Source organism: Clarias gariepinus, chromosome 24, assembly GCF_024256425.1.
Source record: "Clarias gariepinus isolate MV-2021 ecotype Netherlands chromosome 24, CGAR_prim_01v2, whole genome shotgun sequence".
NCBI lineage: Eukaryota > Metazoa > Chordata > Actinopteri > Siluriformes > Clariidae > Clarias > Clarias gariepinus.
In genome coordinates this window covers 22262349-22276050 of record NC_071123.1, presented here as the reverse complement: position 1 = coordinate 22276050, position 13702 = coordinate 22262349, and the positions used below count along the sequence as shown (strand labels likewise).

The following is a 13702-nucleotide window of genomic DNA, read 5'->3' as shown; positions in this document are numbered from 1 at the left end:
TTGGTCAAACAATCTTGTGTTTACAGTACATGAGAAGCAGAGGGATTCACAGTAAGATTAGTTTATAAGCATTATGCAGTGTGTCATGCAGGAGCACAGAGAGAGAGAGAGAGAGAGAGAGAGAGAGAGAGAGAGATTTCTGTTTGTGTAGTATAAAGGGAATATATGTAACTCAGGTAAAGTCCGAATCTACATGTTCTGAATATTTAGGGGTAAAGGGCAGGTGAAAAGGGTTAAACATGATCAGGACAAAACTGATAAAATGATCAAATCTAAAAGAGTTCCATCAGAATGACATGTTGGTCTCTTCAGCAGGATCCTGATGATATATTGTTCCTAGAAAGACTGAACTGTAAACAAACACATGTAATGGTCAGGAGCTGCAGTTTGTCTAAATAAAAAGCATTAACACTAGAAGCGTCGCGCCAGTGTCACCTACTTATAACGCGGTTCAGCGGTCATTTGACCGCCTATTGTTTTGAATGGGAAGCTGTCGCTGACACACAATGATCGCTAGATGGCGCTTTCACCCAAAGCAAATAGTTTAGCTCCAAGATCAACTTGCACTTGGACAATGCGCCATTCATTCCCGCGTTGATAATCAGCAATATATTTTTTTTCATATTCAACTGAGAAAACCTACATGACTTTTTTCTGCCGTTTTTTCTTCTCCTTTGTCCATCTAGGGGCTTCGTACTATAATAAAAAGGAAAGCTTTACTTAATTTTATATAGTTTAGAGAAAATTCATTAGTTTGTTTATTCTATTTGAAGCTTCTCAATGTCTCGGATGGAGCAGGAGCAGCGATTTAGTTCTGAACTCGCTCCCGTGAAATTATCGCTAAAACAATATTGTGTTTGAATAAATCAGATCTACCACAGCAGATAATAAACTATGCTATGTCATAACCGAAGCAAACACCACGATTATGTCTCGTTTCGTTAAGTGTTGCTAGGCAACGGACCACGCGCCTAATCGGCGGGAACGTGGTTCACTTGGCCGCGGTTTATTATAAACCTGCGGATTGTTTCACTGCTTATGCTCAAGTAAGAATCATGTAATAAAAGCCAGGGAAATGTGGAAGTGATGTGTGGCCAGTCAATGAGAACTAAACCAAAGATTTCGGTAACTACACTGAGTGTAACATCTGCATAGTGACACTGAACAGCTGAACAACTTCACTTTTTCGTTTATCTCTGAGAAAAAAAGCTGTATTTTGTTTGTTTAAAAAAAAAAGTAAAAAAGCCTTACAGAGTGTAGTGTTATGCAATTGTCTGAATCGTTTTATTTTCTTCTCTGGACTTAAATAAAAATTAAATAGTAAAAAATCTTTTTTCATGCTGTAGGTCTATGGAATAATTATTCATCTCTTACACTTAAATTTTAATGTACTTTTTTGGGAGACTGTATACACACACACACACACCTCCCCTTAGCCCTCGGTTATCATCCAATCACCGTCGGTATGCAAATGAGTCAAGACGTAGCCTAACGTAGTGTTGTGTCGGATTTACCTCGTGTTTTCTACTATAAGATTATCATAAACCAAATCAGCTGAGTGTTATATTTTTAAGTTCTTGTACTGTTGGCAGGAATCCACTATAGTAAAAGCCTATAGTAAATTTGACTATATTCATCTACTTAGAGCTGTTCATTTATGCTAAAAAAAACTAGGGCTATATATATATATATATATATATATATATAGCCCATCTGCATTAACTTAGTTTTTTTTTTTTTTTTTATTATTCATAAGACAACCTTTCAGTTCTGTAAATATTCTATAATGTTTATATTTAGAATTGTTATAACAGTACAAGAAGATAACAGTTTGGTCTGTGCAGTTAGTGCCCTTATAGAGAATAAATAAATGAGTAACACCTTCCATAGTCCATTGTTAGTTTTAGTGATTTGGCTGAAACTAATTCTATACATGTAACAGAAAATGTGGATGCAGATTCCAAATGTATAAATATGCAGCGCCCCCTCAAATAAATGTCTGCACATGTTAAAGAGGTCCAATTATGCCATTTTAAAGATTGCTACTATTGCTTAATGAGTCTCTTAAAACAGGTTTACATGTATGCAAGGTCAAAAAACACTTTAGTTTTCTCCAAAAATAGATTTAATTTTACCCCATTTCTAAATGATTCGTAAACGACTCGTGTAAAGCAGTTCGAAGATTCAGTCTGTCTAAACCCCACTTTTCCGTGAGCCCTCACTGCTGTGATTGGTCAGATGGCGCGGTCCTTTATGATTGGTCAACGGCTACAGTGTGTGTCGGAAAACAAAACGCCCATGACCATAACTGAATGCCGGCTCTGGAGACCCGTCAATACATAGAAAAGATGGCGTCGGTTTTACCATGTAACGACCAGCTAATTTTATATTAACTGTGGATACAAAAATCGAGAGGTCTTTTATCTTTGTGTCAGTGTTGCGTTAAAAGGCCGATGAGCAAAAAGGACAAACACAAACAAGTACATAAAGCAAACGTGTATTATACAAAACTAAATAAACGAAAAAGGTGCACCACAACCAAACAAAGATATAAACAATATTTACAAACTACATATAATAAACGGTATGTGTGCATGAACGCGAGTGAGTGGAAAAAGTCTGAAGTCCGTGTTTATTGTATGTATGTACATACCAAAAAAAAGCAAAAAGGACAAACACAAACAAGTAGATAAAGCAAACGTGAATTATACAAAACTAAATAAAGTAAATGAAAAAGGTGCACAACACCCAAACAAAGATATAAACAATATTTACAAACTATAAATAATAAACGGTATGTGTGCGAGTGAGTGGAAAATGTCAGAAATCCGTGTTTATTGTATGCGTGTTATCTGAGTATACCGAGTATGGTGCGGTCTCACCGGGGTTAATTAAGTCCGAGAGGCCGATGACGGAGGGTGAGAAATCCATAGAATATGTATTATTCTTGTATGTCCAGTCAAAGATAATCCGGTTAAAAAAATATTCGAAAGAAAATGATCCACAACAATCTCTCCTTCTCTCTCTGCAATGCTGTTCCACCATTACTACTACTCCTTCCCTCGGTCACATTAACAAGAGTGTGGTAACGTTAATTGTAAGATGGCAGGCAAGTTGTTCGTGATGTATAACGTGGGCGGACATTATGCAAATACGTACGGAGTGAATTGGATCCGTAACAGAGTAAAAATAGATTTGCTAACGACTCGTTTAGGCGAATGTGAGCCGATTATTTATTTTTAAAGACAAAAACTCCATTTATCGTGCACTGTCAGCGTCACAGTGCAGATAGTTTATGTTCACATACCTCTACATGACACACTGCATGAAAGAAAATATTTAAAAAAGCATAATAGGACCTCTTTAATATACTAATATACTCACAAACTGAATATATATATATATATATATATATATATATATATATATATATATATATATAATCTAAGCTAAGCGTTACATTTTTAAGTTCTTGTCCTGTTGGCAGGAATCCACTATAGTAAAAGCCTATAGTAAATTTGACTATATTCATCTACTTAGAGCTGTTCATTTACGATAAAAAAAAACAAAAAACAAAAAAAAAATATATACAAAAACCATATGATCTGTTCCATAGCCCATCTGCTTTAACGACATAAGATTTATCTTAGCTGGATGGCCTAATTCTCAAAAACGTTTAACCTAAAGTAAGACTTATCACACTGTAACTAGACTATTTACAAAACTGAAAGGTTGTCTTATGAATAATAATAAAAAACTAAGTTAAAACAGATGGGCTATAGAACAGATCTTATAATGTTTATATAAATATATATATGGTGAATTGTCGATATTTCACAGAAGCATATCAGGTTTCATTCTATATATGCAGTTTATATATATATTTTATATATATATATATATATATATATATATATATATATATATATATATATTTTTTTTTTTTTTTTTTTATAAAAAATAAGAAATATATATATAAACTGCATATATAGAATGAAACCAAGATAGTTACATATACGCACTGAATGACGCATAGACACGTAAATAAGAGCAAAATAGCTTTATACTGGCTTTTACTGGTGTGATTTTGAAAATGTAAGCATACAGGGTGATTAAGCTCACAGAACTAGGAAAAGTCATGAAAGAAGGGGCCTGGAATTTGATCGAGTGTGAAGTATTGTTTTTTTTTTTTTTTTCACCCATTGCGGTCAAAATGACCGCTGCTCGGCGCTTCTAGTGTTAAAGGCAGTACTTGGTGTAAAAACTCTGCTTCAAAATAAATGTACAGTTTTATTAATAATCCCTCTTTTAATAACAAACTGCATTATAATCCTTCTCCACACCACAATTACTGCAGTCACTGTCTCTTTATTTACTTTGTCTTTCCTTATCTCATCTTCTAAACACAGCACTGATCCAGTGTTTCTTCCTCTCCTGAATACACTTTCACTTAAGTAGAGTGACAGCACACCTGTGTGTTCCTCTCCCTCACACACTCCTTTAATACTCCAGACTCTAACTAATGACGTCACCCAGACACATGCTGGATGTAGTTTAGAATAGTTTTCGAAAGAACACAAGAAAGAGATTAATTTCATATTTTGGTTTTGTTTTAGAAGTTTAGAACGTTATTCATGAACGGGACCAAGATCGGTTCTTTCACAAGAAAATTACAATAAACAAATAAACAAACAAATAAACAAACAAACAAACAAATAAATAAATAAATCTGTGCTCTCCAGATAACGGTACAGACCACACCCGACAGATCGGCATGAAATTATTTAGAGATGATCCAGGAACCTGACTAAGAGCAGTCCTTTGGTCAGAAAATCATTAGAAATAACCTGTGATCAACAGATAACTTTACAGAAATAACGGTAAATATATAACACAGCGCGCGCTGCCTTTCCTGGACCCGCCAAAGTCAGATCTTAAACTTTATTATTCTTTTGTTCCAGGTTATTAAATCTAAATTCACACAAACACTCTGAATGTTTAATTAATGATAAACAGACCAGATAATCTCAAATATATAACACACACAGGAGATAAACAGTTCAGTGCCGCTGACATGAAGTTTAACGGCTGTTTTTCCACCAGGTCAATAACAACCGCGGTGAAGTTGGTTTTATATTGGACATTCGCCACACATTCAAGATTATCTCATCTGTTTATAAAGAAATAAATACCCAAAAACGACAATTCGCATATTTTCTTACTTTCTTAGTAGACAGAGAAGCTATTACAAATAAATGTATTTTTATATCTTCTCCTGTTACAGCCTGCTGGACCTAAATCTTTCAGAAACGCTGCTTACCGCCGCTTTATAGCGATGGAGTCACTAAGGGACCGTCTAAAAAGTGCATGACCAAGACCCAACCGTACAGAAGAATACAAAGTTACACAGAAATACCTCACAGGACATCAAACATATTACACTGTTAGGCTATAGTATGGATTTTTGTATATTTATTTATTTGTTTGTTTAATTGATTAATAATTATTTTAAGGTACATTATGAAACAAATGATTATACAGACAATTTCTGTGCCAAGAGATTTTGTTAAATGAGTCGGGTGGGTTTTATCATAAAAATAATAATAATAGTAATTGGAAAGGTATGTATCAAAATGAATGCACTTTGGTACAGTCTAATATGAGTTGTAAAAAATGACAATTAAATGAAAAAAATTCAATAACTTTTTTGCTATAGAAATTTCACATGTAAAATCAACTGTACTATAATCCACTCTATCATTGCTAATAACTACAACCATCCTCTTCGCAATATTCAGTTTAATATTTTTTAAATTAATTTTTTACCAAAAAATTATGAATTTTCAATAGCTTTTTCATTAAGTGGGTTACACATGTAAAAACAGTTGTACTATAATCCACCCTATCAATGCTAATAACTACAACCATCCTCTTCGCAATATTCAGTTTTTAAAAAAAAATATTAATTTTTTCCTATAATGTATATTAATTTTCATTAAAAAAAATTATGAATTTTCAATAGCTTTTTCGTTAAGTGGGTTACACATGTAAAAACAGTTGTACTATAATCCACCCTATCAATGCTAATAACTACAACCATCCTCTTCGCAATATTCAGTTTAATATTTTTTTTATTAATTCTTTACAAAAAAAATATTAATTTTTAATAGCTTTTTCGTTAAATGGATTACACATGTAAAAACAGTTGTACTATAATCCACCCTATCATTGCTAATAACTACAACCAATCCCTTTGCAATATTCAGTAAAAAAATTTTTTTTATTAATTTTATTAATTTTTTAAAATGAAAATTAATATACATTATAGGAAAAAATTAATAATTTTTTTTTAAACTGAATATTGCAAAGAGGATGGTTGTAGTTATTAGCAATGATAGGGTGGATTATAGTACAATTGGTTTTACATGTGTAGCCCACTTAACGAAAAAGCTATTGAAAATTCATAATTTTTTTAAATGAAAATTAATATACATTATAGGAAAAAATTAATAATTTTTTTTAAACTGAATATTGCAAAGAGGATGGTTGTAGTTATTAGCATTGATAGGGTGGATTATAGTACAACTGTTTTTACATGTGTAACCCACTTAACGAAAAAGCTATTGAAAATTCATATTTTTTATGTAAAAAATTAATAAAAAAATTATCAAACTGAATATTGCAAAGGGGATGGTTGTAGTTATTAGCAATGATAGGGTGGATTATAGTACAATTGGTTTTACATGTGTAACCCACTTAACGAAAAAGCTATTGAAAATTCATAATTATTTTGTAAAAAATTAATAAAAAAATATTAAACTGAATATTGCGAAGAGGATGGTTGTAGTTATTAGCAATGATAGGGTGGATTATAGTACAACTGTTTTTACATGTGTAATCCATTTAACGAAAAAGCTATTGAAAATTCATATTTTTTATGTAAAAAAATAATAAAAAATTATCAAACTGAATATTGCAAAGGGGATATAGGAGCCATGTAAACAATGTGTGTGATGTCATGTGACCGTGGGAAAATTTGGGAGTGTCATTAATTACATCAGAATTAAAGCACCTGCGGGGGGGGGGGGGCGAAGCGAAGGGAGGAAGGAAGGGGGGTGAGCGCGGGAAGCACGTATTTGTTTGTTGACCGTAAATTCATCCATTTTTTTGCCTTGATTCAAGAATGATCTTTTAAGGTTTTGTCATTAAATAAACTTCAAGATGCAAGATGATTGACGCGTCACAAGTTATTCCCACACTCAGCTCCTGCGGCTTTGGTTGGATTTTAGCCGCTACAATTAAGTCAACAAACAATTGTTTTCGGATGGATAAGTTGATTTCGGATTACGTAAAGAGGCCCGTAAGGACAAATGGAATGAAGCAAGTGCACATTGACTGAGTATGGATCTACACTCACTTGTTCTAATGAGAAGGATTGCACGTCTGGATTTTTGGAGCAACGTGTCGATGATTGTGGATGTATTTGATGACATCGAACCGGTAGGACATTGGTTGTAATACTTTTTCTTGCTGGTGTTTTCGGATGGTTTGAAATAGCTGTGGCGGTTTCTGTTTTGTTGCTGCAGCGCTGTTGGTTTGTTTGAGCTGTTGTTTGGGCTTTCGTTAATGTGTTTGAAATGATGATGTGCTTTGTTATGAAAAACGTTTGTTTGTTGTAGATGGCGCTCGTGAGTTTTGGGTAGTGCTTGTGTGTTTTGAACGGACGCGCTGAAACGCGCATGTGGTAATCATGAATGAAGGTGAATCCAGTCAGGACGTTGAACCTGAACAGGACCAATGTAAAAGAAAAGTGCAGCTTACCGCAAAGGCTTTGGCTAATAAAATTGAGCAACTACAGAAGGAGCAAAAACGAAACGTGAATAAGATTAAAAGTTCTATACCAGCCATCAAAGAACTCATGCAAAAAAACGAAAACGTTTCATCTGTTCGGTCTGAACTCGAAAACTTGGTGCAAGTTATTGAAGAAACAGTCAAACTTCATGATTCTGTGCTCCCATTATTACCCAGTGATGAGCAAACCAAACAGAATGACTGGTTCTCAAGTGTATATAAACACAGTGATACTTTTATAAAAGACGCAAAGCAGTGGATAAGCGTAATTGAGAGCTCAACTGATAATGCCCAAGATCAACCACTGGAGGCAGCTGAATGTCCTCTAGATTCAAGAGAACAGAATATGTCCCAAATTCCCGTGTATAACCAAGATGAGATAAATCCAAATGACAGCATTTCTAATGTTGGAAGTAAAGGATCAAGTAAACGAAGCTCTGCCTCAAGACGTTCAACAACATCGTCAACCTCTTCAGCACGCATCAAGGCAGAGGCTGATATAGCAGCTCTGTTGGTACGTCAAAATTTAATGAAGGAAAAACATTTACTTGAAGAAAAGGAACAAAACATAAGAAAACAGAAGGAGGAATTTGGGTTGCGAATGGAAATTGCTGCAACTATGGCAAAAGTGAAAGTACTTAAGGGCTCAAGTGTGCATTGTGCTAAGAGTGATGTGACGCATCATTCTGATGGAATGAATTCTTATGTTGATAAAGGACAACAGACAACTCAGACACTTAACATTGACGCAAAATCATTTGCTCCTAGAGTTGAAACTCAACAAATGGTTTCTTCAGGTCCAAAGGTAAACGAGAGGAATATTTCTCAAACCATTTATCCTCAAACAATCTCAACTTCAAGTCAGCATGGAAATGTGAAAGCAAGTGCCCAATATGCAAACAGTTTTAGTGCTGGTTTAGGAAATACTGATCAAATTCTTCACCTTATGGACAAACAAAATGAAATTACATCTTTACTGATACAGCAACACTGTTTATCATCTTTGCCTAGAAGGGAAATCCAAGTGTTTGATGGCAACCCTTTGCAATTTCACTCCTTTATGAAATCCTTTGAAAGTGGTGTGGAAAAGAAAACTGAAAGCTCCAGTGATCGCTTATACTTTCTTGAACAGTATACAAGGGGTCATCCAAGAGAGCTCGTAAAGAGTTGCCAACATATGCCTGCTCATCATGGCTATTTAAGGGCCAAAGCTTTACTTCAAGAGCATTTTGGTGACCAGTATAAAATTGCGTCTGCCTATATGGAAAAGGCTCTCTCATGGCCAAACATCAAAAGTGAAGATCTCAGAGCTTTACAAGATTATAGTATGTTTCTAAGAAGCTGTGGTAACTCCATGGAATACAGTCAGTATTTGCGTGAGATGGATACTCCTTCTAATATGTTGACTGTAGTGAAGAAATTGCCATACAAATTGAGGGAGAAATGGAGATCAGAGGTCTGTGACCTACAGGAAGTTGTCAATCAAAGAGCTACCTTTAGCGACATTGTTAACTTTGTTGAAAAGCAAGTAAAAATTATGACTGATCCAGTTTTTGGAAACATACAGGATGTCCCAACATTAACAGGAAGTAAGTCAGTGAACAAAGGCAAGTCTCAGCTTTATCTTAAACCAAAAAGAAGCAGTTTTGCTACGACTGTCACAGCAATAGAAAGGAAGTCAGAAATTGGAAGCAATAGAAAAGAGTCAATTTCACTAAGCAACAAGAGTTGTTTGTTTTGTAAATGTGAACACACTTTGGAATTGTGCCCTCAATTGGAAAAGAGGAGTCACGGTGAAAAGATATCGTTTTTGAAAGAGAATGGCGTTTGTTTTGGCTGTATGTGTACAGGGCACATCAGTAAAGATTGTAGAAATCGCCTTTCATGCAAAGTGTGTAATTTTAAACATCCAAGTATTCTTCACATCTATTCAAGAGAAAAGGAGACTGATTCAAAGAAGGTGAGGAAACAAACGGACACCGTAATGGGCAGTGCTCCGGAATCTGTGGAGTCTAGTGGATTTATTGGGGCTGGTGAATATGAAAGTAAACTTTCTATAGTTCCTGTGCAAGTGAAATCTAAAAAGGGAAATAAGACTCTGATAACTTATGCTTTTTTGGACCAAGGTAGCACAGCAGTGTTTTGTACATCTGGATTGATGAATAGACTTGGTCTTCAAGGTAAAAGAACTAATATTCTCTTGCGTACTATGGGTCAGGAGAAAGTTACGACTACCCATGTTGTTTCGGGGTTGGAGGTCGCTGGTCTGAATGAAGAAGATTTTTGGGAGTTACCTGATGCCTATACACAAGAGACTATGCCTGTGCATAACAGAAACATCCCAAGGCAAAAGGATCTGCAGGGTTGGCCACATTTGAAACTTGTGAATTTACCTGACATTGACTCTGATATCGAACTGCTTATAGGAATAAATGCCCCGAAGGTCATGGAGCCAATTCAAGTGATCCGCAGTGTCGATAATGGACCCTACGCAATTAAAACTAGGTTGGGATGGACAGTAAATGGTCCACTAAGAGGAGATGGCGGGGATCAATCTGCTTTTAAGTATCCCGATGTTACAATCAACAGGATTTCAGTTTCAGACTTGGGAGAGCTTTGGCAACAGCAATTTGAAGTTGATTTTCCTGAATGTAGCAAAAATGAACAAGTTGGGTTTTCAAGAGAAGATCACAAGTTCATTGAGATGGTAACAGACTCATTAAAGTTAGAAGGGGGTCATTATTCTATTGGCTTACCGTTGAGGAATAAAGATGTTAACATGCCGGACAACAGGATGATTGCAGAACAGCGTGCTCTGAACCTAAAGAAAAAATTGCAAAAGGATGTTTCACTTTATTCTGAATATTCTGTTTTTATGAAAGATCTTATTTCTAAAGGTTATGCAGAGAGAGTGCCAGTTGAAGACCTAGGACGTAGTGATGGTAAAGTATGGTATATACCCCATCATGGGGTTTACCACCCCCGAAAAGGAAAGCTCCGTGTTGTTTTCGATTGTGGAGCTACATTCCAAGGGATGTCGTTGAATGGCCAACTACTACAGGGTCCAGATCTCACCAGTTCACTGATTGGAGTGATGACTAGGTTCAGGAAAGAGCGAGTCGTGATTATGGCAGATATTGAAGCCATGTTTCATCAAGTGCGGGTGCCTAAAGATGATGCAGACTTGCTAAGATTTCTTTGGTGGCCTGACGGCGACCTTACTCAAAATATGGTGGAATATCGTATGGTTGTTCACCTCTTTGGAGCCACTTCGTCACCTAGTTGTGCGAATTTTGCCCTTAGAAGGTGTGCCGAAGATAATAATCAAGACTTCAGCAAGGAAGTAATTGATACAATCTTGCACTGTTTTTATGTTGATGACTGTCTTGTCTCAGTACATTCAGAGGATGAAGCAGTTTCTCTGTTTTACGACCTAGTAGCTATTTGTGCAAATGGCGGTTTCACATTGACAAAATGGATAAGTAACAGTCGAGATGTGCTGGTAAGAATCCCAGAAGAACTCAGAGCAAAAAATGTGAAGGATTTGGATTTGGGACAAGACCTACTTCCTGTAGAGAGAGTTCTAGGAGTACAGTGGTGTATACAATCTGATGCCTTCAAGTTCAAAATTGTGTTAAAGCAGAGGCCGGCTACGAGAAGGGGAATCCTTGCTACTGTAAGTTCTGTTTATGATCCCTTAGGAATTCTGTCTCCAGTGACCTTGTGTGCAAAAAGGATCTTACAAGATTTATGCAAGAAGAAGCTTGGCTGGGATGATATAATTCCTATTTCAGATGCTCAGGAGTGGACCAGCTGGTTGGATGAATTGTGCGAGTTGGAAAGTTTTAAGATCAATAGATGCTTCAAACCTGTGGGTTTTGGAGAGGTGAATACAGCACAGTTGCACCACTTTTCTGATGCAAGCGAAGATGGTTACGGAGTAGTTTCTTATCTGCTTTTGCATAATATTAACTCACAAGTGCATGTTGCTTTCGTAATGGGAAAAGCCAGAGTAGCCCCTTTGAAGCCAGTGTCTATTCCTCGAATGGAACTCACTGCTGCAACGTTGGCAAGTCGAATGGATTCATTGTGGAGACAAGAAATGCGTATGTCTCTTCAAGACTCTGTTTTCTGGACGGATAGTACCTCTGTACTGAAATATATCAGAAACAAAGTTTCTAGGTATCGAACCTTTGTGGCTAACAGAGTTTCCGAAATTCTTAAGGTTTCCCAACCATCACAGTGGAGGTATGTGAGCACTGTAGTAAATCCAGCTGATATAGCTTCCAGAGGATTGAAAGTGAAATCGTTTTTGAAAAACAAAAGTTGGGTTTTTGGACCACAATTTCTTCTTATGCCTGAAGGGGAATGGCCTGTTAATCCTACTGACCTTGGAGAATGTTCACCAGAGGATCCAGAGGTGAAAAGAAGTGTCACTGTCAATACTGTACAATTAGAGGAGGATTTTACGACACGCTTTATCCAATACTTCTCCTCTTGGAGTCGGTTAAAGAGATCAGTAGCTTGGATCCTTAGATTTAAGCAGTTACTCCTAAATCTAAGTCAGAAAAGAAAGTCATTGAAGATGACTTTAACACAATCTGGAATGGATAAAACCCAACAAGCACAACAACTGAAAGATGAAATGGAGAAAGTAAAGGCTCAATGTGACAGAAATGATCTTTCTGTGGAGGAACTGAATAAGGCTGAATTGGATATTATTCGTTATTGTCAGCGACAAAAATATCCTGATGAATTCTCAAGTCTGCAGAGAGGAGAACAAGTGAAAAGGAACAGTCACATTTATAAACTCAATCCTATTCTTGAGGATGGTGTCTTGAGAATTGGTGGACGGTTGAGTAGGGCAGCTATGCCTGAAGAGTCAAAACATCCCGCTATACTGTCAAAGGACTTTCACATCTCAGGCATCATTCTTAAAGATATACATGAAGAAGTGGGTCATGGTGGCCGAAATTATGTGTTATCAAGGCTGCGCCAAAAGTATTGGGTACCTGGCACCTCTGTAGCCATAAGGAAGATCTTGTCCAAGTGTATGATTTGCAAGCGTTTGCAGGCAGCGCCTGGGCATCAACAGATGGCAGACCTACCCCTGGCTAGAGTTTCTCCGGATAAACCTCCATTCACTTGTGTTGGAGTTGATTGTTTTGGACCTTTCGAAATTAGGAGCAGGAGAAGTATGGTGAAGAGATACGGTGTCGTCTTCACATGTCTAGCCATTCGTGCCATTCATATCGAAGTGGTGCCATCGTTGGATACCGATTCCTTTATCAATGCTTTACGACGATTCATCGCTAGACGTGGACAAGTCACAGAGATGCGTTCTGATAATGGTACAAATTTTCTGGGAGCAGAACGTGAGTTGAGACAAGCTATTGAAAAATGGAACCAATTTCAGATCAATAGCATGCTTCGGCAGAAAGGAATCAAATGGATTTTTAATCCTCCAACTGGTTCACATCACGGAGGCATATGGGAGAGATTGATTAGGTCTGTAAGGAAAGTTCTTAATGCTATCTTAAGGACACAAACCCTTGATGAAGATTGTCTTCATACAGTTCTGTGTGAAGCAGAAGCGATCATTAATGGACGTCCCATAACTAAGGAATCTACTGACCTTAACGACCTGGAAGCACTGACACCTAATCATCTGTTACTTTTAAAAACTGCACCATCATTACCACCAGGAATCTTTCAAAGGGAAGATATATATGCTCGTCGACGATGGAAACAAGTGCAGTATATATCGGATCTGTTCTGGAAACGATGGACAAAGGAGTATTTACCTTTATTGCAAGAGCGACAGAAGTGGTCAACGGCAGCCCGCAATTTC

At 36.5% G+C, this 13702-nt stretch overlaps 1 protein-coding gene across 1 annotated transcript in view; it reads right to left on the bottom strand.

Annotated features, from left to right (window-relative positions):
* LOC128511928 (NLR family CARD domain-containing protein 3-like) overlaps window positions 1-13702 on the bottom strand; it is a 35566-nt gene that overhangs the window by 20238 nt on the left and 1626 nt on the right. The window lies entirely within an intron of this gene.